The 23365-nt window shown below is 40.0% G+C and overlaps 1 protein-coding gene across 1 annotated transcript in view; it reads right to left on the minus strand.

The window, feature by feature from the left end:
• OGFRL1 (opioid growth factor receptor like 1) overlaps positions 1–20016 on the minus strand; it is a 236517-nt gene extending 216501 nt beyond the window's left edge. The window contains exon 1 of the mRNA XM_058661496.1: positions 19986–20016. The gene's annotated coding sequence lies outside the window, so the exon portion shown is untranslated. The remainder of the gene's footprint in view (positions 1–19985) is intronic.
• Between the last annotated feature and the right edge of the window lie 3349 nt (positions 20017–23365).

Below are 23365 nucleotides of genomic sequence, written 5' to 3' on the forward strand. Positions count from 1 at the left end.
TTAACAAACAGTTGAGTAAAGCATGAGCAAACAGAGGAATACGAAGTTGTTTGCTAAGCATCATAGAAACTTATAAAAATGAAAAATTCATGAAAAAAAAGTCTAAAGCACACAACAAGATGTTCTAATAAACAGAAGCCCATCAGAATGAACACAGTGTTAAGAGAATGTTTGAAGAGTTAATGACTGAGAGAATGTTCTAAAACTATTTAAAACATCAAGATTGAAACAGTACTACAAACCCTAAACAGAATTAAAAAAAAAAGAACTCGCACCGAATCATAATAAAAGTGACAGATAAAAAGAAAAATCCTAAAGTCAGTCAGAGGAAAAAAATTATCCTCCAAAAAGTCATAGTTAAGCTGACAGTTTAGTTCTTAAATCTAAGAACTGGCAATAAAATTCAGAAGAAAATGAAATGATTTATCTAAATGCTAAAACAATCAAAAACCTATAATTCTACATACTATAAAAATACTTTTCATAAATGAATATAAAAGCAAGATATTTTCAAACAAAATTAGAAAATCTGTCACCAGCAGACTTGTACTAAGTGAAATATTAAATGCTCTTCAGGCAAAATGGGGCACTAAGGGATACAGTAATAAGCCTCAGATATTCTTTGATTATCAACTGTGTTTCTGTTCTCATCACTTGTACAAAGCAGACCAAGCATACCTTTCTCAAAATGTGGTTTGAGCTGGGAACAACATTGTGACCAGGGAAATCTGCCTGTTCTGCTTCCAATCCAGCTCCCTGCTAATTTGCCTGGGGAAGCAGCAGAAGATGGCCCATGTACTTGGGCCCTACACACCCATGTAGGAGATGTGGAAAAAGCTTGTGGCCTCAGATCAGGCCAGCTACAATCATTGCACTTATCTGGGGAGTGAACTAACAGATGGGAGATCTCTCTGTATCTCTTTGTCTCTTTCACTATAACTCTGCATTTCAAAGAAATAATGTGAATCTTAAGAAAAAAAAAAAGCAAACCTCTGATTTGAGCTGCTATGCACTGTCCACTTCAGCAAATAATCAAAAAATTTGTGCCCAAGAAAAATCTGAATTGAAAGTTCCATTTCTAAGTGGAAATAAATGATTTCCATAAAGAACAAGTCCATATCTCTGAAATTCATCTCTTTCTCCTGGACAAGATAAGAGCAACAAATTTGCTGCCCACTGGCATTAGCCTCATTCCAACCCACTGGTCACTGGGCTGAAGCAACCAATAAAACCTGATGCCAAAATTTCCCCATGCATGTTGATTTTCTGGAGCCTATTTAGCTGGATCTGCTACCCAACGCAGCTTATTTTTGCCAATCCACAGTCCAGGACCCAATTCCAGCTGCTGTGGTTAAATTCCCCATGTTTCCTCTAGTATTTCTTTTCAGTTTCTACCTGAACTCCTCACAATCACCTATTTTTATTTTTTGTATATTGTTTCTATTTCCTCCAACTCCTTAATCAGCCTTACTCTCTCAACTGAAGCCAAATTCCACTTTTCCTACTCATTCATTTATCTCTGATTTCCAACAGAACTTTAGTTTTTTTTTAATAGCAAGAAGTTGCATGAGTGTCTAGTTATTCTAAAAGGCTTCTAGAGGACCCTTTACATAGGAGATTATTCATGTCTCTGACTTTAGAGGAAGTAAAAGTAAAAAAAGTCTTCTATAACCTTCAGAGTGCCACTGATAGGCATCTCTCTACTATAATGAAGCTGAGAATTCCTCACATATTGTCCCTCTTTTTCATCCCAGAAGCCTTATTACATGACCTATCGTTCAGGCATCCACATTCTCTTGGGGTCTACAATTTTCCTAAAGTGAAGCCCTTTCTCCAGAATCTTCTCAAATTTCTTGACTGTGCTACTCAGCAACATTTTAGAACTCCTCAGATGCTCAACTCAGGACCTGTGCTGTGCTCTGAGCATATGCTGTACTGCTGGAAATCTGTAATCTCTCCTTGATCACAAGCTTCCTGTGGCTCTTCAATTCCTGACATTGTTGTTCTTACAGGAAACTGAATTTCTACAACTTCAATTCTATGAAGTATGGGAAGGGCAGCAGGTGCAGAATTCAGGCATCAAGATAGGTCTTTGATAATTACAACCACTAACATTTCTTGAGCACTTATTCCATACTGGATACGATTTTAAGTTCTTTATACATGCATGAATTAAAGTACAAGGTTATCCAGATGGAATACACTGTTCATGCATGAAAAATGGGGAACCAATTTAGGCAGCCTGGCTCCAGACAGTTTTTTCACTCACCCTTCTAAACTGGTTTTAAAAGAGGATGTCCCCACCCCCCCCCCATTTAAAGCTGAGGGAGAATGTTTATCTAGATGATTCTCTAATTTTGCCAAGATAGTGTGAGTCTGGAGAGATTGAAGAGGATGTAGGTCTCTAATTCCTACTTTTTCAGGGAGACATGAAATTCATCTGAGCATTGGGTGGGAGTGTGGGAGTGGGAACAGGTGGAAAGGAATTGAGGTGAAAGGACATTTTATTCTCAAATGTGTCTCCCAGACTTGTGCAGTCCTGTATTGTCCACTGACGAGGGCTGATTTTCAAGCGACTTGCGACCCTCCCCAAACTATGAAGCACAAAAACTCAGAAAAAAGACATGGGTTTTATAGAAAATTGACAAAGCCACAATATTCAGGTGCTTGGTGAGTGGCCCCATCTCCTTACACAGATACAGATGAGCTTAAGTTGTAAAACTCACATATGACAAATAACAGTGAAATTTTACAAAATTACCCTAACAATGATGACAGCAACTGGTCCATTCCTACAGACAGTGTGAGGAGTGCCAGTTAAGGACAGAAGAAAGGAGTAAAACTCTGGAGAACAGGCTTTCAGGATTGACCTCATGCAACTTCTAACATCTGAGCCAGCATAGTTTTTCTAGAAATGGCTTTGTACACTCTGGGGGAAGGATATAAATGAATGTTTGTGATTCATGCAGAAATCTTGCTGAGAGTACTTCCTTGTATGCTGTGACCTACATTACTGAGGCAGAGAGTTATAATGGAAAAGGCCATGGTCCGCACATGGGAAGACCGTGGTTCTAGTATCAGCTCTGCTCTAGTTAACACCTACAATCTTGAGAAATCACTTAATCTCTTTTATCCCCTTGAGCCTCAATGTGCTTATTTTAAAAATAAAAGTAGCTGAGGAACAGGAATAGAAGGAAAGAGTGCTACCCTATACAATTCCCAAGATTTCCTCAACCAACTTTGGTAGAAACACAAATCAAATATAGCCATCGTATCAGGATGGATCCCTTTTAAACAGGATGTATGTGTTCCTCACAAGCGAGCTGAGGGAACACCAAAACAACTTTCTAATGTTTCCAGAGTTTATAGCAAAGTGTGAAGCTGGTATTTTGCTCATGAGTAGCCTTGCTTATATTTGTACATTTTTAAATACCAATAAAAAAATCCTGAGAAAAAAGTAACTGTACCTAAAAGACCTAAATTCCAAATCTAAGTCGTGCTATATTAAGTTGCATTTGTGTCAGCTGTTTGAGAACTAGAAAGTAAACATAACATTTACCTAATACATATGGGATGTACTCACTTTTTGACTGAATGATGTTGCTCAGTTTCACCTACACCCTTTTTCACCTGCTACTCCATGATCTGTTGGGCAGTTTGAGTTTTCTTACATAGGAACTGAAAGACTCTTCGGGAGGTACATTACCCTGACACACAGATAACAAAGAATCAGAGCCCAAACCTTCATTCTTATTTTGGTGAGAACATCTTATTACCTTGCCATAGGATCTAATAAAATGCTCCTGTTGGACTCCTATTAAGTGGTTCTTGTTCACTTGATTTAGATGACAAAATGTCTCCAATTGAATTGCAAAAGGTTGCAACCTGAGATTGGTTTCCACAGAACAAAACAGTAAACCTTAAGTGGCCATTACTTTTCTAATCCTATATCTTGGCAGATGTTACTAAAGCACTTTGATTTGCATTTAAATATGAGGCTCATTAATTCCTTTACATTATGTTTATGAGAAAATGATTTTCCAGATAATTTTCTAATCTGTGGCTTATATATGTGCAGAACTGTGGAAAAGCTATTATCCTACTAGCACCTGGTCAATGACATACTGTTTATTTCCAGATATACTATTAAATAATAAAAAGTAGTTTATGTCCATTCTTTACAAATAAAATCAAATTTTGCTCCTTGTTCAGTAATCAACTTAAACATCTAAAACATAGTCAACACAGATAAATCAATCTTTTTTCAAATTACTTTCCCACAGGGTAATATTTATTACACTTAAATGGAAGCTTTTCTGAGCATTTCTCCACTGAAAATATGCTCAGATTTTTTTTCATATTTCTGGATTTATTTGAACAGAGTTTAAAAAAAAACATAAGACCTAACAATACTATTGTAATAGTTGTTTCATACATTTGAGATTTTGGTTTTCCAGGAATCAAGATGGCGGAATAGGGTAAGGACACGTTTAAACGGACAGAGAAACATTTAATCAGGATGAAGCAGAGAGGACACATTCCAGGAAACAGGAAAGTACAGAACAACAGCAGAGGAGCACCTGGAGACTGACAGACACAGGAAAGCAGCGGACACAACGGTGTGGTGTTGCAGTGACTGATATTCCAGTGGCATTCAGCTAAGGGCAATCTGAACTCGACCAGTAGCCAGAACTCCACCAGCAACCAGGTGGGAAGGGACTTTCACTGGGAGCCTGGGAGGTAAACCCAGACAAAGAACTGTCCATCCTGCTGGTCCGTTTGATTTGCCCAGGAGCACAGACAGAGCAGAAGATCCTAGACAGGTAGTGTGAGAACAGGGTGGATTTCCTAGCCTAGTCAAATCCTTAGAGCTGAATTGGACGCCATTTTGGGTAAGGAAGCAAAGGAAAGAACTGAGCATACGCTGAGCTGGGAGTGAACTCATTTCTGACTCAGTGAACTGCAGCAACGTGGCATTCTACAGGTTCCACCAAAGACAGGTCTGGGTAGCCCTCAGACCTGATGGCCAGCAGATTAAGAATTCTAGTAGTGGTATATCAGGTGCCATTTTGTACACTGTGGCAAACACTTTAGGACTGTAGGAGATAACACTGAACTGTGCTGTGCATGTGCTGATCTTGCGAGAACTCACTGAGTTCAGCGGATTGCACTAGTCCTGTAGGAAAATATTACCAATTGTGGCATCGTACCAGTCAAAATAGGTCTGTGTGGCACCCAGAACTACCATCCAACAGGTTCCAGCAAGATCAGCACCACCAAAAACCTAACTATATAGGACACCTGGTGTCTCTCTAATTCTGGGACCTGCTCCAACCAGAAGCGGGAGAAACGTTGCAGAGACAATGGTGCAGCCTCACCACGGTATCACAGGAGGAGGAGAGTGGTGAGCCAGGAGCAGGGCCTATAGTGTTCTTTGTGGAAATCTAACATAAGAACCCAGACCTGGAACTCACTGGAGGTTGTGGCACAAGTGGCTGCAAAAAAAGTTGTGCACTGCAATAAGTAAAATCACATTGTAGACCTGTGGGTGACATAGCTTAGAAACCTGCCCCAAGGAGAAGACTGCTAACCAGAAGTGCAATGACCTAGAGCAAAAGAAGAGACAAAGGCACAATGAATATCACCAAAAACTCTCCTGCAATGGAGCAAAACCTTATGCCAATCTCAGAGTTAACTGAGGAAGACATCGAGAAAATAGGGCATACGGAATTCATAAAACTCATTTTAAAGCTTCTGATCAAAAATAAGAAACACATACAAGAGTTCAAAGAATATAAGGAAGCAACAAAGCAAATCAAGGCTGATATATCAGAAATTAAGAACACAGTAGAACAAATTAAAAGTAAAAAGAAGAGTCTCCAAAATAGAATGAAGCAAGCAGAAGAAAGAATCTCAGAATTGGAAGGTATTTCCTGTCACAGGGGAGAAAAAAACAAAAAGCTGGAAGCAGAGCTGGATCGGGCCAAAAAAGTATTCAAGAATTCAAAGACACTATTAAGAGACCAAATATAAGAGTTATGGGAGTCCCAGAAGGTACACAAAGAGAAGCTGAGTTTGCAAATGTATTTAATGAAATAATAAAGGAAAATTTCCCTAATCTGGAGGAAGAATTGGGAAACAAGTTCCAGGAGGGGCACAGAACTCCCAACAGGCTTGATCAAAAGTGATCTTCATCATGACATATGATAATCAAGCTCTCTTCAATTGAACATAAGGAAAAGATCCTTATATGTGCACATGGAAAAAATCAATTGACATATAAAGGAAAGCCAATTAAATTCACAGGAGACCTCTCACAGGAAACTCTACAGGCCAGAAAAGAATGGAGTGACATATTCCAGATTCTAAAAGAAAAAATTGTCGGCCTAGGATAACATATCCAGCAAAGCTTTCTTTTGTCTTTGAAAATGAAACAAAATTCTTCCCCAGTAAAGAAAAGCTAAAAGAATTTGCCTCTTCCAAACCTGCCCTACAAATGATACTTCAAGATGTTCTCTTGACAGAGGAATAGCACCGACCAAAACCAAAGGCAAATGGGAAGAACATCCCAGTAAAATGACAAAAGAAGACTAAACCAATAAACAACCCATTCCTAAAATGACAGGACCAAAGTACCACCCATTCATATTAAACTGTGAATGTAAATAGCTTAAGCTCAATCAAACATTATAGATTAGTACACTGGATTAAAAACAAAACCCATCTGCTTATTGTCTAGAAGAGACACACTTCAAAAAAATCAGCAGAAACTATATCACATGGGTTTTGTTGTTTTCTGTTAGTTTCTTCTCTTCAAAACACTTTCTTCTGATTAAATCATTCAATGACTCATAGATCATGCAGTGGCATCATTTTCTTCATGAGGGTTCTTGATTTTCATTTCTTCAGCTACACTTTAGTCATTTAGTAGCATGTTATTCAACTTCATGGTGTTGTTAATTTCTTTTTTATCCCTGATGTTAATTTTATTTTGTGGCTTTTCATTTAAGGGGATGTATAGCAGCTGTGTAATGGAGACTGTCATATCTAGTAACATGTCATTTAACTTCATGGCATTGTAAATTTCTATTTTTCTTTCTATTGTTGATTTTGTACTATGACTTTTCATTTAAGAGGATGTACAGTAGCTCTGAAATGGAGACTATCATATCCAGCTGTGAGGATGCAGTGTAGTATGCATTTCTGCTTCCAGACAAAGATGGACTTACAATGAAACTTCACTATTTCTTGACAATAGGATGCTGGACTCTCTGCCATTGTCCATGCCCGCAATGATGGACATACGACTGTGTATGAAGAACTATATTTTAGTAATGATATAGAGTAATTAAGTGGGGGGGAATTGGGGAGGGGATAAGGGAAATGCCAGGAGCCTATGCAACTGTATCATAAAATTAAAATAATAATAATAAAATCTGAAAAAAGATTTTGGTTTTCCATTACAAGAACAAACCTAGGTCATGTCCAACCACTAATTGTGATAGTCACTCACTGCCACTTTTAAAAGGAAATCTTCAGATCTTGTAACCTAGCAAATCTAAATACTGAACAGGAAAAGCTAAGTGAGGAAATAACAAATAAAAGAAGAAAAATTTAAATATTCACCAATAGTCTGACAGCCTCGTTCATTTTATTTCGAAGACTATTTCATTGCACACCAAGAAGTTTGTAAAACTTACCTCAAATATTTGTAATAATCACCCTGCTGATATGGTAACAAATGTTTTCATTTTCTTCTTTTCCTTTACATTTTCTAGAAATTATGACAAAATCTATTGCTTTGTAAATAAGACCACAAACTATTAAAGGCTTACCCTAGAACAATAAAAATATATGAAATTAAATTTTTCTATTTAATCTCATATGTGGTCATCAAAATATTTTGAACAATTATGACTGAAACCAAAACTCTGTATCTTTTTAAAATTTTTTTTAACTGTATCTTTTTATATTAGCTTGCAGCAGCAGAGTTGAGTCTTATTTGTACAACTGAATTTGCCATGAATCACAGCTTTCGAGCTTTGTGATTTCTCATAATGATCGTTTTTAAAGGAAAGGTTTTATAAACTAAAAAGCTTATAGTTTTTGACCATTCCACAATTGCCCCTTGAGATAAGCAGGAAGGAGTTTTACCAACTCACAGAAGCAAAACCCAGAGCACCCAGAGGAGTATATTGTTCCATCAAAGGCCATGCCATCTGTGGCAGAGCTGGGGCCAGAAAGACAAACCTGTTCCCCATTCTTGCATACTTTCTACACACTCCCAGGTTTTTGGCTTATAATCTGCTTTTACAAGTCAACAGTTTAGTGAGCACTTAATGATGAGAAAAACATATGCCATCTTGATAAACAAAAATGCACCATAGCTGTGCTCAGATAATCAAGTCATTTCAATGTTTGTGAATCTCCTTTCTCCTCTGCTGCCTGCAAAAGAGGGAAAGCATTTAATATCAATTAAAGATGCATTTAATACCTTTTACTGATGCTGAGCCATCTGTTACTGGTTCTATTCAATCCACACTTCCAGAAGAAATCTTTAATATCCAAATTGTTCATGATTTCAAAGTTCATACCCATTCACTATCATACAAGAATGTAAAATGTTCACCTGTATTACATTATAATAAATTGTGACTTTGTTAAATTCAGATTGCTATCAAGGCAAAAGGGGAAAAAGTCCCCCAATTTTAAACCAAAGAGAGAGAGAGAGAAGGAGAGGGAGGGAGGGAGAGAGACAGAGGTTTAGAAAGAATTGGAAGGATGAAAGGAAGCAAAGTTAGAATATGGAATTGAGAGAATGACAAAATGAAAAATGACTTTTTTTCCTCCCAAATTCTTCACAAATACCTCCCAAATACTCCCAAATAGCTATCACTTTTCAGAACTAAATATTTCAGTTGGTAGTTGGAGTCATCAGTGCCTGTCTTATTTCCTTATTTTACTCTGTTTTGCTTATTTTACTTGATATCCTTTTACATTTTGTCATCTTTGTTTCTTCCTCTTCCTTATTAACATTTATTCACACCGTCATTTAATACTATTAAATTATGTAGTGAGAGAATGCCTTCAGCATATCTAGAATATCATCTCTTATTGAAGCTGTCCGTAGCTCAGAAGACACACTGATAAACATCTTAAACAAGTCTATATATGGTTCCCTATCAAATGTGTGTTGAAATTTGTCCTTGTAATTACATTAACAGTTGGGACCATCAATAGGAGACTGAACCATAAGGGCTCTGCCTTCATGAATGCATCAGGCATCACCAACACTACGGTCTCCTTATAAAAGGATGGCAGCACTTACCCTTTCATGTTCTGCCTTTCGCTTCGGAGTGATGAAGCAAGAACCATAACAAATGCCAGACCTTGATCTGGGACTCCCCAGCTTTCACACACTAAAAAAGCTAATTTCTATTCATTATAAATGACTTAGTGTTAGGTAGTATGTTATAACAGCACAAAACAGACCAAAACATCTGAAGAGAAGTTGTTAGACTAGTAAGGGAAGGTCCCAGCTCGACCAAAGAAAGGAAGAAAGAGGAGAATAGGAGGAATGGCAGATGACAGAGCAGTCCCTGACTCAACTCCTACACAGGACCCATAATGTCAGAAAAGTTATTAAAATGTACGCAATTTCTTAAAGAAAAGCAATTGAGTTAAAAACAACAACAAAAAGCACAGAACTTTGTATACAAACTAACATGGCCAAGATTGAGGCAGCATTTGTAGACACTAGAGAGAGTATGTCAAAGCCCTTAGGAATCTCTTGGGTGGGCCTCCCAGGTCCATAGACCAATCAGAGTTTGAGGAAACAGAGGCCAGAATGGCATGTCAACTCAACCGTGGCTCCTAACTCTGTTCTGAATGTGAAACACTTTACTCAGTTGTATTAACACCCCTTAAGTCTTCTGCCCTGAGTGTGCTTGCATACAACCATGTAAGAGGGTCATGCCAATTATGGAATATGGCAGGAAGAAATAAGAAAAAGAAACACACGAAATCCAGAATCCTTCTTGAATATCAGCCGTGCTTGTCTTTATGTGCTCTTATGCCTGGTAATATTGGTTACTTAACACTATTTTTCATTTAGCAATTTCAAGTACTTCAAGTATTGCATCAAGTATTACAAAGATAGTGATTTTTAAGTTATCACTTATAAGAATGAACAAAACATAGTAAAGAGCCCAAAGCAGTCAAGTAAGTGTTTTATCACCATGCCCTTCTAATGAGTCCTAACCACTGCAGTGTTGTTGAACAGAGGACCCAATGGCTACCTCACCTTATAGAAAAGGCTGTTCTGAAGTCATATGAGCTGGTATATAGGTCAAGATGTTTGGGCCTCAAAGACATACAATAAAAGACAATCACCAAAATCTCCCTGCACTCTAAAATCAGTACGAAAGTTTTCCTAAACAAACAGAAAACAGATAGTAAATGTCCCTATTTTAGTGTCTTACAATCATGTGAATTAAATTACAAAGTGAATACTGAACAGTTATTAAGGGACAAGTGGCAGTCAAAAATCACAGGAACTGAAGGCAAACTTCAGTTTATCTGAAGAAAGGAAATGATCAGACAGTACACATAAAGAATAATGAAAACTCAACAGAAATATGTTCACTAGATATTCTTTCTAAATTTGTCTTCAATTCTTTCCTATATATCTCTGTGAGATGATATTCTAGGTGGTTAATTGCTGCTTCTTTTTAAGGTGTGTATACCTTAGATATACTCTGAGCTAATGATTAGGGTTCAAAAAAATCCCTTAGAAAATGAACAATTTAATTATTCACATTACTGCTGTTAATCATACACAGGGAGAGAATTTTCTTTGAACATTTCTGAATTGTTAACATAAAATACATTACACTCTCTCACTTTCCTATCGCTGTACCCATCTGCTGAACAGTAAAAAGGAGATGCTTGTCCAACATTGCGTTAATGTTCCCAATACAAAATATCATCTTGGTTGGGGGCTTCGTGAATCTACTTGTACAATACTGTTGAGACTTCCAAGCCAAACATAAATCTTTGTTTTCAAATACAGATGGGGCCATTGGCTCTTCCACACAACTTCTAGTTTTTATATAGGAAATGCATTTAATTAATAGGTATTGTTTTGAACACTTAAGGTACTCTTCTCAAAGCTACAGGATTTTTTTTCTAAACTGATATGATGTTAAGAATCTTTCAAAGCACTTGTCTAACAAATTCTTGAGACCAAACTCAACCTTACTAAATCAGAATTTCCAAGTAACAATTTTCAGTGAAATTGGATAACAATGTTGTACAGTACAGAAAAAGGAACAAATCTCTATCTCTACAGCCTGGTAATTCAAAAGTGCAAGAGAAATGTGAACATAGAAAGATCTGCAATATTTGGCAAAGGAAGAAGACATCACATATGGTGGGAGAGGGGTAGTTAAGACAAAAGACATCACAAAATGGCTAATATAGTTCACATAGCAGAGAGTATGGAATTTCACAAGGCATGTCTGGGCAGCAGCAGGAAAGAATGATATTTTCTTGGGAAACAGGAAGATTCCCAGCCTAATTCGACTGCAGGGTTTGGCATATAGTTGAAAAATAGAAACAGTGGGGATAGTTTTGAGTGTCAATAGAAAAGTTTCTTTAAAAAAATTTTTTGAGTGATTAAAGGTGTTTCTTAGAAGCATTAACCTTCCAGAGGCAATGAGAACAGTCTGAAGTAATTCGAGACAGTGAGTCCCAAGCCCAAGAAGATTTCATTTCAAAGTATCAGAGGACAGGGAAATAAAGGGTGGTGACAATGGGCTAGAAGGACAATCATTTATGTGAAGTCTCCAAAGAGATGTTGCATTTCAACCTCCTATTTCTTTAAAACATGCAAACATTTAATAATTGTGCAGCAAATATTTAGTGAGCATTTACCATGTATCAGACACTTGGGTCTAGAGTTAAAGCCTTTAGTAATTGCTACATTATAGCAGAGAAAGGAATACATTTAACAACCACAAGAACTTGCGGGGGGGGGGGGGGGGAGTGGGGAACGAGGCCACTGGTTAGAAGATTGAAAGCAATGACGCAATAACATTCTTCTGGTAAATTTACTGCATGGGGACCTTCCATGCTTTGACTTCCAGTACTGAGGACATCTTGATTCTTTTGGTTGAACAGATTAGTTTCAATTCATCAAAGCTAAGAGAGAGATAATACTTAACCAAACAGAACCTTGGAGAATACCTGTGTGGAATCTAGGATTCTCAAACAGTACTCCGCTGTCATTAGATACCAACTTAAAAGCTTGGCTGTTTACCTGGTTTGTGCATATTTAGCCTGCTTTAGAACTGTCATTTAAATTCCCAGATACTCTCTGAACAAAGCAAAAACAAAAACTAATGGGTTTTGATGGACCCTTAGTTGTAAAGAAAAAATTTAGATGTCCTAAGACATATTTATAAATGAGTGTAGATATGCAGACATACACATTCACAAAGTAACCACACACACACATACACATACAGCAACTGCATCAAATATTTCAACATATGAAACAGGGGTGTAAATTAACAGTCTCTAATTAGAGTACAAGTAAATCTTACCATTTGAAGTAGCCCTTAGCTTGAAACATCAATCTAACTTTTTCCATTACTGTCACTGTACAAAGTTCACTGCTTATTTCACTCTTCATTCAAAAACATCATATCCTCACTGACACATTCTCCTCCACACACACATTATCCTTTGGTCAGACCTAACACTATATTGTCAATCTCTACTTACAACTGCTCAAATCTTATTCTTCAAGACTCAAAACTGTACAAATGAGAACAGATTATGCAAAAAGATACACTCGTGATCCCTGCTGTAAATATTTTATAGCATCGTTTGAATCTTACCTTGCCATGATTTTTGTCTGAAAGCAAGAACCTTCACATGCAAGAAAACTTGATTTTACAGTTACCCCTGTGCCTTGCCATACTGCAGTACCAAAGTTACAAGCTATTTAGTTGAAACCTTGACAGGGTGTACTGTCTGGCCTTCCCTGGACATCTAGATTTGACTTAGACAAAAACAGAATGAAAAAGACTATCTCAGAAATCAATCAGAATGGAAAAAATATTTCAAAATGTTTCTAATAAATTACTTTATCATTAGGGCTTTCTACTTTTTTAAAAAACTATTTATTTTATTTTGATTGGAAAGTCAGATATATAGAGAGGAGGAGAGAAAGGAAGATCCGTCCACTGATTCACTCCCCAATCAGCCGCAACAGCCAGAGCTGAGCCTCTTCCCACGCGGGTGCAGGGTCCCAAGGCTTTGGGCTGTCTTCGACTGCTTTTCCAGGCCACAAGCAGGAAGCTGGATGGGAAGTGGGGCTGCCAGGATTAGAACTGGTGCCCATATGGGATCCCAGTGCCTGCAAGTCAAGGATTTTAGCCGCTAGGCCACCACGCCAGGCCTTCTCTCTACTTTTTAAGGTTTATTTTTATTTTGAAGGCAGAGTTACAGAGAGACAGGTTTTCCATCCACTGGTTCGCTCCCCATATGGCCACAATGGCCGGATACAATTTGATCTGAAGCCAAGTTGATCAGGAACTTCGTTGGATCTCACATGTGGGTACAGGGGCCCAAGGACATAGGTTACCCTCTGCTGCTTTCTCAAGCCATATGCAAAGAGTAGGATTGTAAGTAGAGCATTTAGGACTATAATCAGCACCCTATGGGATATAGGCACCACAGGTGGAGCATCAGCTACCATGCCAGCCCCCTCCCCCCGGTGGATTCCTCCACCTTGATGCAGTATTACAGTTCAAATTCAATCAAGATTCTTTCCTTGCAAACATATACCAAACATAGAGTTCAGCTACTTATTGTCCAGATGGGTTGAACAGTTTCTTGGGGAGACCATTTCTGGTCTGAAGTTTGAGCTGGCAGAATATCATCACAGTCAATTAAGAGTCCCAATATAACATCAACAGCAATTTGCAATGTTATGGAATTGACATGGTTTTGAGTAACCAGTGTATTAAAAAGAAAAAAAAAAAAAAAAAAAAAGGAAAACAAGTCCTAGCCACCACCTATGATTAGCTCATTGACGTTTCAATTTTAGTTCATATACAGGACCGGCTGCTCTATACCTTAAAATGGCCATAAGGCACCATTCAGCTGTCACGTGTCCATTTCATCTTAGTATTTAGCCAGTTGTTGTGTTGAAGTAAAATTTTGCTGATCTTGGCAGATTTTAGGATAATCCAGACTGGCTTGTAACTCTAACAAGATATATGTCAACATTTTAGGTGCAGAACATTTTTTTGGGGGGGGGCGGGGGTGTGCAGGAAAATCCTCAACACCATGGTGAGGAGTAACCAATCTTTGTGACCCACCCAGCGAGGCATGAGCCAATCCATGCCAGCTCTTTCCTGTCAGATTTCAAGTTCTACTTTCTGTTGTTTATTTATTTTAGGTTTTTTTTTTTGTTTTGTTTTGTTTTTTTTAGTTTGTAGGATTGTTTGCTGTGAGGGGTTTTCGAAGCGATCCCAATGGTCATTGCGAGGGAGGGGGGGTCCAGAGGTGGAGCCAGGCTCGGACCAGAGAAAGCTCTCCTCTCTGGTCCTGAAGGACGTTTATTGTTCTTCTGTTTCTGCAGACCACTCAGGGCTTCTGGTTGTCTTTCCAATGACGTTGGTTTCTGCACGGTAGTGTTTGGACTTCTTCCATCCCCTTTGGAAGCTCCGGTTGGGGGTGGGTGACCTCAGAGTACTCGGCCTCCGAGGGCATCCAATTCCCTGTGGCCTCCTTGGCAGTTGGGATATAGTCCTTGTTGCTCGTATTAGTAGTTTGTGGTGAAGGTCTGGGAGTCTTCATGGTTGGGATCCAAGCTTCCTCCTTACCACCTGTTCCACTCTGGAGTGCTCCCCTGCTCCACGCACATGACCTCCTGTTAAGAGGTTGTCAGGATCGCACCCGATTCCCCCCTCATGCATTGGTATACTAGTTTTATTGTTGTTTAGTGCCGCTTTGAGTCTGTTGTCTATGAATTACCAGATTTGACCTTGATAGGCTATATTGTACTTTTTTCTCACTCTTTTTATGGTCCTGAAAGATTTCCCTGCACTCCCCCCCATTACAGGTTAACATAGCGTATTGAGGGTATAGTAGGTTTTACAGTTTTATGATGTAGATCTTAAATATTCTGACATTAATTGTTGGTTTATAGATTATATCGTGTTATCTTATTGCATTGGATACAGGTTATAAGAGATTGCACTAATATTACATTATACAGGTACTATTTTCCAAGTTGTTCTCTTTTCATCTCAGATTAAGGCAAACATGTGGTATTTAACCTTTTGGGATTGGTTCATTTCTCTTAGCATGATGGATTCCAGTCGGGCCCATTTGTCCACAAAGAACTTGGGACCTCATCAAACTAAAAAGCTTCTGTACAGCTAGAGAAACAATCAATAAAGTAAAAAGGCAACCCACAGAATGGGAGAAGATCTTCGCACACGACATAGGTGATAGAGGGCTAATCTCCAGAATATACAAAGAGCTACAGAGAAACCAAAACACCAGAACAAACAAACTGCTCAAGAAATGGGCACGGGAAATGGGCAAACACTTCACAAAAGAACAAACCCAAATGGCAAACAAGCATATGAAAGAATGCTCAAGTTCCCTGGCAATAAGGGAAATCCAAATGAAGACAACAATGAGGTACCACCTAACTCCAGTAAGGATGGCACACATACATAATACCACCAAGACTTGCTGGCGAGGATGTGGGGAAAAGGGAACCCTTCTCCACTGCTGGTGGGAGTGCAGATTTGTACAGCCTCTACGGGAATCAGTTTGGCGAATACTCAAACAACTGAAAATCAACATACCATATGATCCAGCAATAGCACTCCTTGGGATATATCCAAAACATCTCCTACTCAAGAAACCAACATGCACGCCTATGTTCATAGCAGCACAATCTACAATCGCAAAAACCTGGAAGCAGCCAAAATGCCCATCAGCGGAAGACTGGCTAAGAAAGCTATGGTTCATCTACTCCATGGAATACTACTCAGCTATTATAAATATATTTTTACACTTTTAAAGTAAGTATATGTATGTTTTTTAAGATCTAGATTGTGTTCAAAGAGATGTGTATTGATTTTTGCTTAAACATGCTCGAAATTTATGCAGGAATACCCAGTAAACCATCACATGATTACCTTCACAGAGGGGTGTTGGTTAGCTGCAAGCTAAAAGAGGGAAAGATACTTTTTACTACATGCCCTCACGTCTTGAATTTTGAACTGTATAACTGTGTTATCTAATCAAAATGTTAAATTAAAAACAAAATCAGAAGCAAAGGCTTGGCAAAGCAGTTAAGACAGTTCAGATGGCTGCAACCTACACCAGAGTCCCTGAGCTTGATATCTATCTCTGGCTCTTGACTTTTACTCCCTGCTAATGAAGACCCAGGGAGGTCTCAGAGATGACTAAAGTAATTGCTTCCTGTCACCCACATGGCAATAGTGGAATGGGTCCCCAGCCCAGAGCTTTGCCATTGGCCCTAATTGGCTATTGTGGGCATTTGGGAGCATCCTTATTCTCATTCTCTGGATCTCTCTCTGTCTCTGCCTTTCAAATAAATATTTCTTTAAAAATAAAAAATAAATCAGCTAAACATATAAGAATATAGTGCAGACAGAATTAAATCATTCCTATGCTGATTCAGCAGACATCACTGACTACCAGGCTTTGGATCAGGCATTAGGGACACAAAAATTAATAAAGATGTGGCTGTTCTGGGGCACTCACAATGACTCGGGTTTGGATATGATGCTACCATAGTAGCATCTTACTATTTGAATAGCAGTGAAAGGGAAAAAACTTCATGGAACTTTTAATTACAGGTGGATACAGAAATATTCCTGTTCCTTTCCCCGCCCCCATACACACACACACACACACACACACACACACACACACTCCTCCCCAAAGCCAGATTTTCTAGTTGAAAGCAACTCGATCTTGCAAAATTAGTCTCTCTCTCCTTCAAGACTGGAAAGGCAGCTATGATGATGCTTAGGAACCTGTTCGTAGGCTCAGGTAAGATTTGAGTTTGATTTTCTACTCAGTCCGTCACTAGCTGTGTGTGACCTGGGGTAAATGGCTAAACATTTCTAAGTCTCACATTGAAAAACTTCTAATGATACCTATCTTAAAAAGTTATTGTGAGGATTAAAACTGTAGGTATGTAAAGCATTTTATAGCTATTATTATTTGAAGTAGAATCCTGGATTTGCAACAATAAAACCACTCTACTAGAAATCTCTCATAATGGTTTTAGTTAAACAAAATAGGATTCAATATCTGCTGGCAGATTCCTAAGCTGCCTTTTTTTTTTTCCCTCCTACCTCTCTTGCTCCCCAAAATGAACATTTGGCTGAAAGCTCAGCCAGAATGCAGAATGGCTCTCAGGGAGAGGGGGCACCTTCCAAAAATCCATGATAAATATCCTTCAGCTTTATAACTCCACAGGCTTAAATCCTACTTTGTAGCCAGGGCCTACGCCATTAACCTTCTTTGCAGTTTCAAGTAGCACACTGTGCAGAAATCAATTTCTTTGGGGGAAAATATATCACATACAGGAGCAGGTTAAACTTTATCTTTTCAACAGAATCATTTTTTAGTTTTCAATGAACTTGTAAACAAAAAGGCACCCACTTCAATATAAAAACAAATCTCAAATCATATAAATTTTTGTAGTGATTATCTAAACATGTTCAGTGTTAAGACATGAACTAAATTTCTGTGACAAATATGGTTTTAGAAAATATTAAGAACATTACAGAGTTAACAAAGTCCTAACAATAACCTAGTAATCACTACATATTACTTGTGCCTTCACTTTAAGATTCTAATATTTCCAACACAGGTTAGCAGTAAGTCTTTCATACGCTCAAACACTGTAAGCTTTCTTTGTTACCACATCAGCTGGCGTAAAAATAAGAAACCAGCCATTTTAAGAATGCTTTAGGTACAAACATTAGGAATGGAAAGACCCTAAAAATGCATAATTAAGAGCACTTAAAAATGATCACAACTGTGGCTGAACACCATCAATAACACACTTTTTAAAAATGAGAGCTCAAAGCATTACAGTTTAAAATAAAAGGCTTTAACAAAAGATGGTACAGGCACAATTTCTCACCAATTCGTCAACCACTTTGGGAACTTTTCCACTTGAAAATAAAAGCGACAATCTGAGATACAACCAATGCTACCCAAAGTCAGTTTATACAAAGCAAGCGCTCTACACCAAACCAATGGATATCCCCAACCACTGTAATATGAACTCATAAACTGAAACAATAAGAAATGGGGAGGAACACTTGCTGTTCCAACAATCTGCTCTATTTCTACTATTCCTCAATTCATGCTTACAAACCATTCCTGCACTCCTGGTTCTGTCAGTAGGCATGCAGTGGGGATTTGGGCCTGTTGATCTCACCTACTGGACGAGGCTGCTTGCCACATCACTTTCTGCTTCAGTTTCAATTGTGTAGACATGTTGGTGGTTTTGAGTCCTGAGAAGGACAGGGGTAGCTGCCTCGGATACATGTAATCCAAGGCTGCCTCACAGTGCGGCCCACGGTAACAGTTTAAGTACAAGGCAAATTCTGCAGGAACATGAAACTTCAACTGGCGTGTGCATCCTTTCACTAATCTTTTTCTATTTTGGTTCTCTGTTCAGCCTTTAATCTTGCAACGGTTGGCTGGCTCTATTAAAGCACATGAAAACACATCATGATTCATGTCGTCTCGGCAACTCTGCTCAGTGCCAAGCTGTGCACTGAGGCTAGCATTTTGGGCTGTGCCAGGGAGGTGTTTGTCTTCTCTGATGGTATGTGTCACCTTGCCTATTGTCTCTGTACTTCACGTGTTAAAAAGGTGGTGCAGAAAATGGGGCACCAAATGTTGAGAAAGAGGCACAGAATAGAGAGAAGAAAAGGGGAGCAAACTCACAGCCAAATGGAATTTCTGTGATAATTTCCAAGAGGGTGGCCATCTGCCGTGCTCCGTTTCTGCTGCCCTCTGCAGCCTCGTGTCGTAGCTGAGCCTCAGGGCCCTCTGTCGTTTCCTCAGCAGGGCAAGGCCACAAACACCATCTTAGTCTCTCAGCATGGTTAAAGATGGAGTGACAGAATGGCCAATGCAGTGGCTCAATTAACTAATCCTTCTTCTTCAAGTGCCAGCAGCCCTTACGGGTGTCAGTTCATGTCCCAACAACTTTATTTTCAGTCCAGCTCCCTGCTTGTGGCCTGGGAAAGCAGTGGGGCACGGCCCAAAGCCTTGGGGCCCTGCACTTCCACGAGGGACTGGGAAGCTCCTGGCACCTGGCTTCGGATCGCTCAGCTTCAGCCGTTTTTGACATTGGGGAGTGAATCAGCAGATGAAAGATATTCCTCTCTGCTTCTCCTTCTCTCTTCAAATTTGCCGTTTCAATAAAAACAGAGTTACAACAACAACAAAAAAAGTGAGTGACCAAGCAGCAGGTTCCCAGTGCTGCAGCAAGCTCGGCTTTTTGTAGTTAGGGGCCTTAGGGGTGTTCCTGGGGCTGGGGGAATTCTCGGATAACCGACCTGAACTAGCTTTCCCTCTGGCCATTTCAACCTTGGTGGTCTTGCTCCCTGAGACTAAGCAAATGCAGAGATGGGGTGGGAGCACTTTACATGGGCCTTTGGAAATGCCACTTAAGCGTCCCTGGTGGCAGATGTTATGTGATTATGTTAGGCTATTTATTACCCTGAGGGCAAACGGCTCAAACTCCTGTTCTTGCTCCCTTCCTCACGGTCAATCTAAAATCAATAATGAAGAACTGATTACAGCAATACCTAGCGCCCGCTAGCAGGGAAAATACTTTAACATCTCTGCATTAATAATGGTCTAACAGAAGCAGCCAATTCAACTCTACTCACCAACTGGTCCACTAACATAAGCATCATTTTCACTGTGAAACTTGTACAGACGCTTCAGGCTCGAAGCTGAATGCCAGAAGATCCACACGAACACACCTCAGTCTTTTTTTTTTTTTTCCTTCCAGACTGAACCAGCAAATCTGGGCGTATAACAACTCCGTGTTTAAGAATCTCAAAGCAGGGCTCAGCATGATAGCATAGTGGTTGAAGTCCTAGCCTTGCACGTGCCAGGATCCCATATGGTCGCTGGTTCTAATCCCGGCAGCCCCGCTTCCCTTCCAGCTCCCTGCTTGTGGTCTGGGAAAGCAGTCGAAGACGGCCCACCGGACCCTGCACCAGCTTGGGAGACCCGGAAGAAGCTCCAGGCTCCTGGCTTCGGATTGGCTCAGTTCCAGCCGCTGCAGCCGCTTGGGGGCGTGAATCATCAGGCGGAGGATCTTTCTCTCTGTCTCTTCTCCTCTGTATATCAAGCTTTCCAATAACAGATAATTAAATAAAATTTAAAAAAAAAAGTATCTCAAGGCGTCTGCTAGCATACAGTCATTAGGAATGCCAGGGCTGCTGAGGTTCTAGCTTCAGTGCCACTTCCTCTCCAATGGTGATGTAATCACTAGATAAATGTCCCAGAAGAAGCCAGGATCCACTCTCCCATCACAGCTTACACCGTCTGTGCTGCTCAGCAAACCTTCCCGGAGCAGCCGCGCCTCACAAGAGACAAGATGGTGGCTGCGGCCTAGCGCCTGAGGAAACGACGGCAGCCTCTGAGGGTCATCTGCCGCGATGCTGCAGGAAGTGCGGAAGCGGTGGTGAGAGGCCTCTCCAGAAGCAGCAGAGCCCGAGCTTGACCCTAGAGAGAACAAGCACTGTAGGTCGGCTTTGGTTTGGCCACGGTACAGTTTCTTAAGGGGCTTCATCCTTACCAGGACGGACAACTTTTTTTTTCTAAACAGCTGCTACCATTGCTGCTGCCTCATTTTTCCTGGAAACTGGACTGGCTGCTGAGGGTTCAAGTGAGTTACAGCATGGTTACCGCTGCAGCTGTGGGCTGGGGAGGAGCGGGAGGTGAGAATGTTTGGAAAGATACTGTCACTGGGCCAGACACGGTAGCCTAGCAGCTGAAGTCCTTGCCTTGCACATACTGAGAGCCCATAAAGGCGCGTGTTCTAATCTCAGCAGCCCTGCTTCCCATCCAGCTCCCAGCTTGCGGCCTGGGAAAGCAGTCGAGGATGGCCCAGGGTCTTGGGACCCTGCACCCTCGTGGGAGACCCGTAAGAAGCTCCAGGCTGCTGGCTTCAGATTGGCTCAGCTCCAGCCGTTGCGGCCACTTGGGAAATGAGCCATAGGATGGAAGATCTTCCTCTCTGTCTCTCCTCCTCTCTATATAGCTGCCTTTCCAATAAAATAAATAGATTTTAAAAAATAGTGTCACTGAAAATAAGCGATAAAACCTTCCATAGAACATTTTAAATATTTCTTACAATCTTAGCTGTTTTTGTGTCAGGGTGGATTTGACTTTAATTCTCTCGTGTTTGAATTGTCCTTTGTTGTGTGTAGTCTTACAGGCTTAACTGGTGTATAAAAGACGGCCCAGTATGGTAAGAAATTACGAATCTGAACTCTGGGTCTCATAGCCGGGTTCACTCTGACTGGCCAGGTAGCTTTTGGAAAGTGACATGTCTACTGTGTGCCTCAGTTTTCCCGTGTGTCTGTTGGGGATTGTAGTGATGCTTCCTCCTGAGGATTACCTTGGTGGTACCTGTAGAGCTCTCATAAGAGAGCCTACACACTGGAAGCAACAGGAACACTTCCTGTGCACAGCCAGATCCAAGGCTTACCCAGAGCTCAGAGCTGGATTCAATTCTGAAGGCAGGCTTGGCATCGTACACTCTCCCTATTTCACAATGAAGAAAGCAGGTTGCTCATTTAATAATACAATTCGGAATGTGGTCTTTGCCAACTTAAAGTAAAACCATTTAGTTTTCCCAGCAATACTGCTCTCTCTACCTTAGTGATGTCCTTATTGGAAATGGAGATTGCAGGTACAAGAATAATAAGGGGATGGGAGGAGATATTTGGCTTAAACCAAACACATGTGGTTAAAGAGGCCTGTATCTTTTATTAGAATACCTGAGTTCTAGTCCTGGCTTTGCTTCCTATTCCAGGTTCCTGCTGATGTACATGTTGGGAGGCCACAAGTGATGGCTCACATCCTTGGGTCCCTGCCACCCACCCATGCTGGAGAACTGGTGGTATTCTATGCTCCTGGCTTTCACTGGCCCAGCCTTGATCGTTGTCTTTATTTGAGGAGTGAACTAGTAGATGCAAGATACCTATGTCTTTTTGTCTTGGTTGGCCTCTCCCTGTATCTTTCAAATAAACAAATAATGAATGAATGAATGAAATGTTAGTAAAAGGATAATAATGATCCCAAACAATGACTAATCCATTATCTTTGCACCCACTCACCTCAGCATACCATGACCGAATGGGAGCACGTAAAAGAAGACCGAGGATGGCTTTAAGCTTGGGATCCAGAGGAACTAAAAGGATCTAATTGCTGCTAGAGAAGAAGACACTTGGCCTTTCAACCCAATTGTGAGTTCATGACCATGGTCTTTGTTTTCAGAGCTATCAGCACTCTAGAGTAGTTTGCACTGCAGGTTCTGACATTCAACCTAGGAATTCATCTGGCTTTATGACTATGAAAATGGAATGCCATTTTAGGACCTTCCAAAATATACTAAATCTGGATTCAGACTTCCCATTACTGTAAATTATTCTCAAATGCAATATCTATAATTAAAAAATTATTTAGGAAAACAAGCACCCATCTACTGTTGTATTTCTCAAATTCCCACACTGGCTGGGACTGGACCCTGGCCAATGCCAGGTACTGAGAATGCCATATTACTCTCCCACACTGCTGGCAGGAACCCATTTTCTTGAGCAGCTCTCTGCTGTTTCTCACGATCTGTATTGGCAGCATGCTAGAACCAGAACTGGGAATGGAATCCAGGGATTCCAGCATGGAATGCGGGCAACTTAACTGCAAGGTCAAATACCAACACTTACTATTTTGCTCTGATAATACCATGAGTATTGATGCATTTATGTGACTGGATAGATCACTACAAGCAAAAGTCTCTAAACATTTTTGAAAAAAAAGATCTATCATTTGGAAGTATGTGTAGCAGCAAGATACTCAGGTTACTGTATGGACTCTACCACCCTATACAATGCCAATGGTAGTAAATGGAAAATCATGTAAGTAATTCTATATCCTATTACATCTGGAAGTTAATAAATGTGACTTAGTATGAAAAACAAGGGAGTGGCTTTTAAATTATATGTAGGGAGATATTAGTTAGGCTCTCTCAGGT

The sequence above is a fragment of the Ochotona princeps genome, chromosome 1 (genome assembly GCF_030435755.1).
Source record: "Ochotona princeps isolate mOchPri1 chromosome 1, mOchPri1.hap1, whole genome shotgun sequence".
Taxonomy (NCBI): Eukaryota; Metazoa; Chordata; class Mammalia; order Lagomorpha; family Ochotonidae; genus Ochotona; species Ochotona princeps.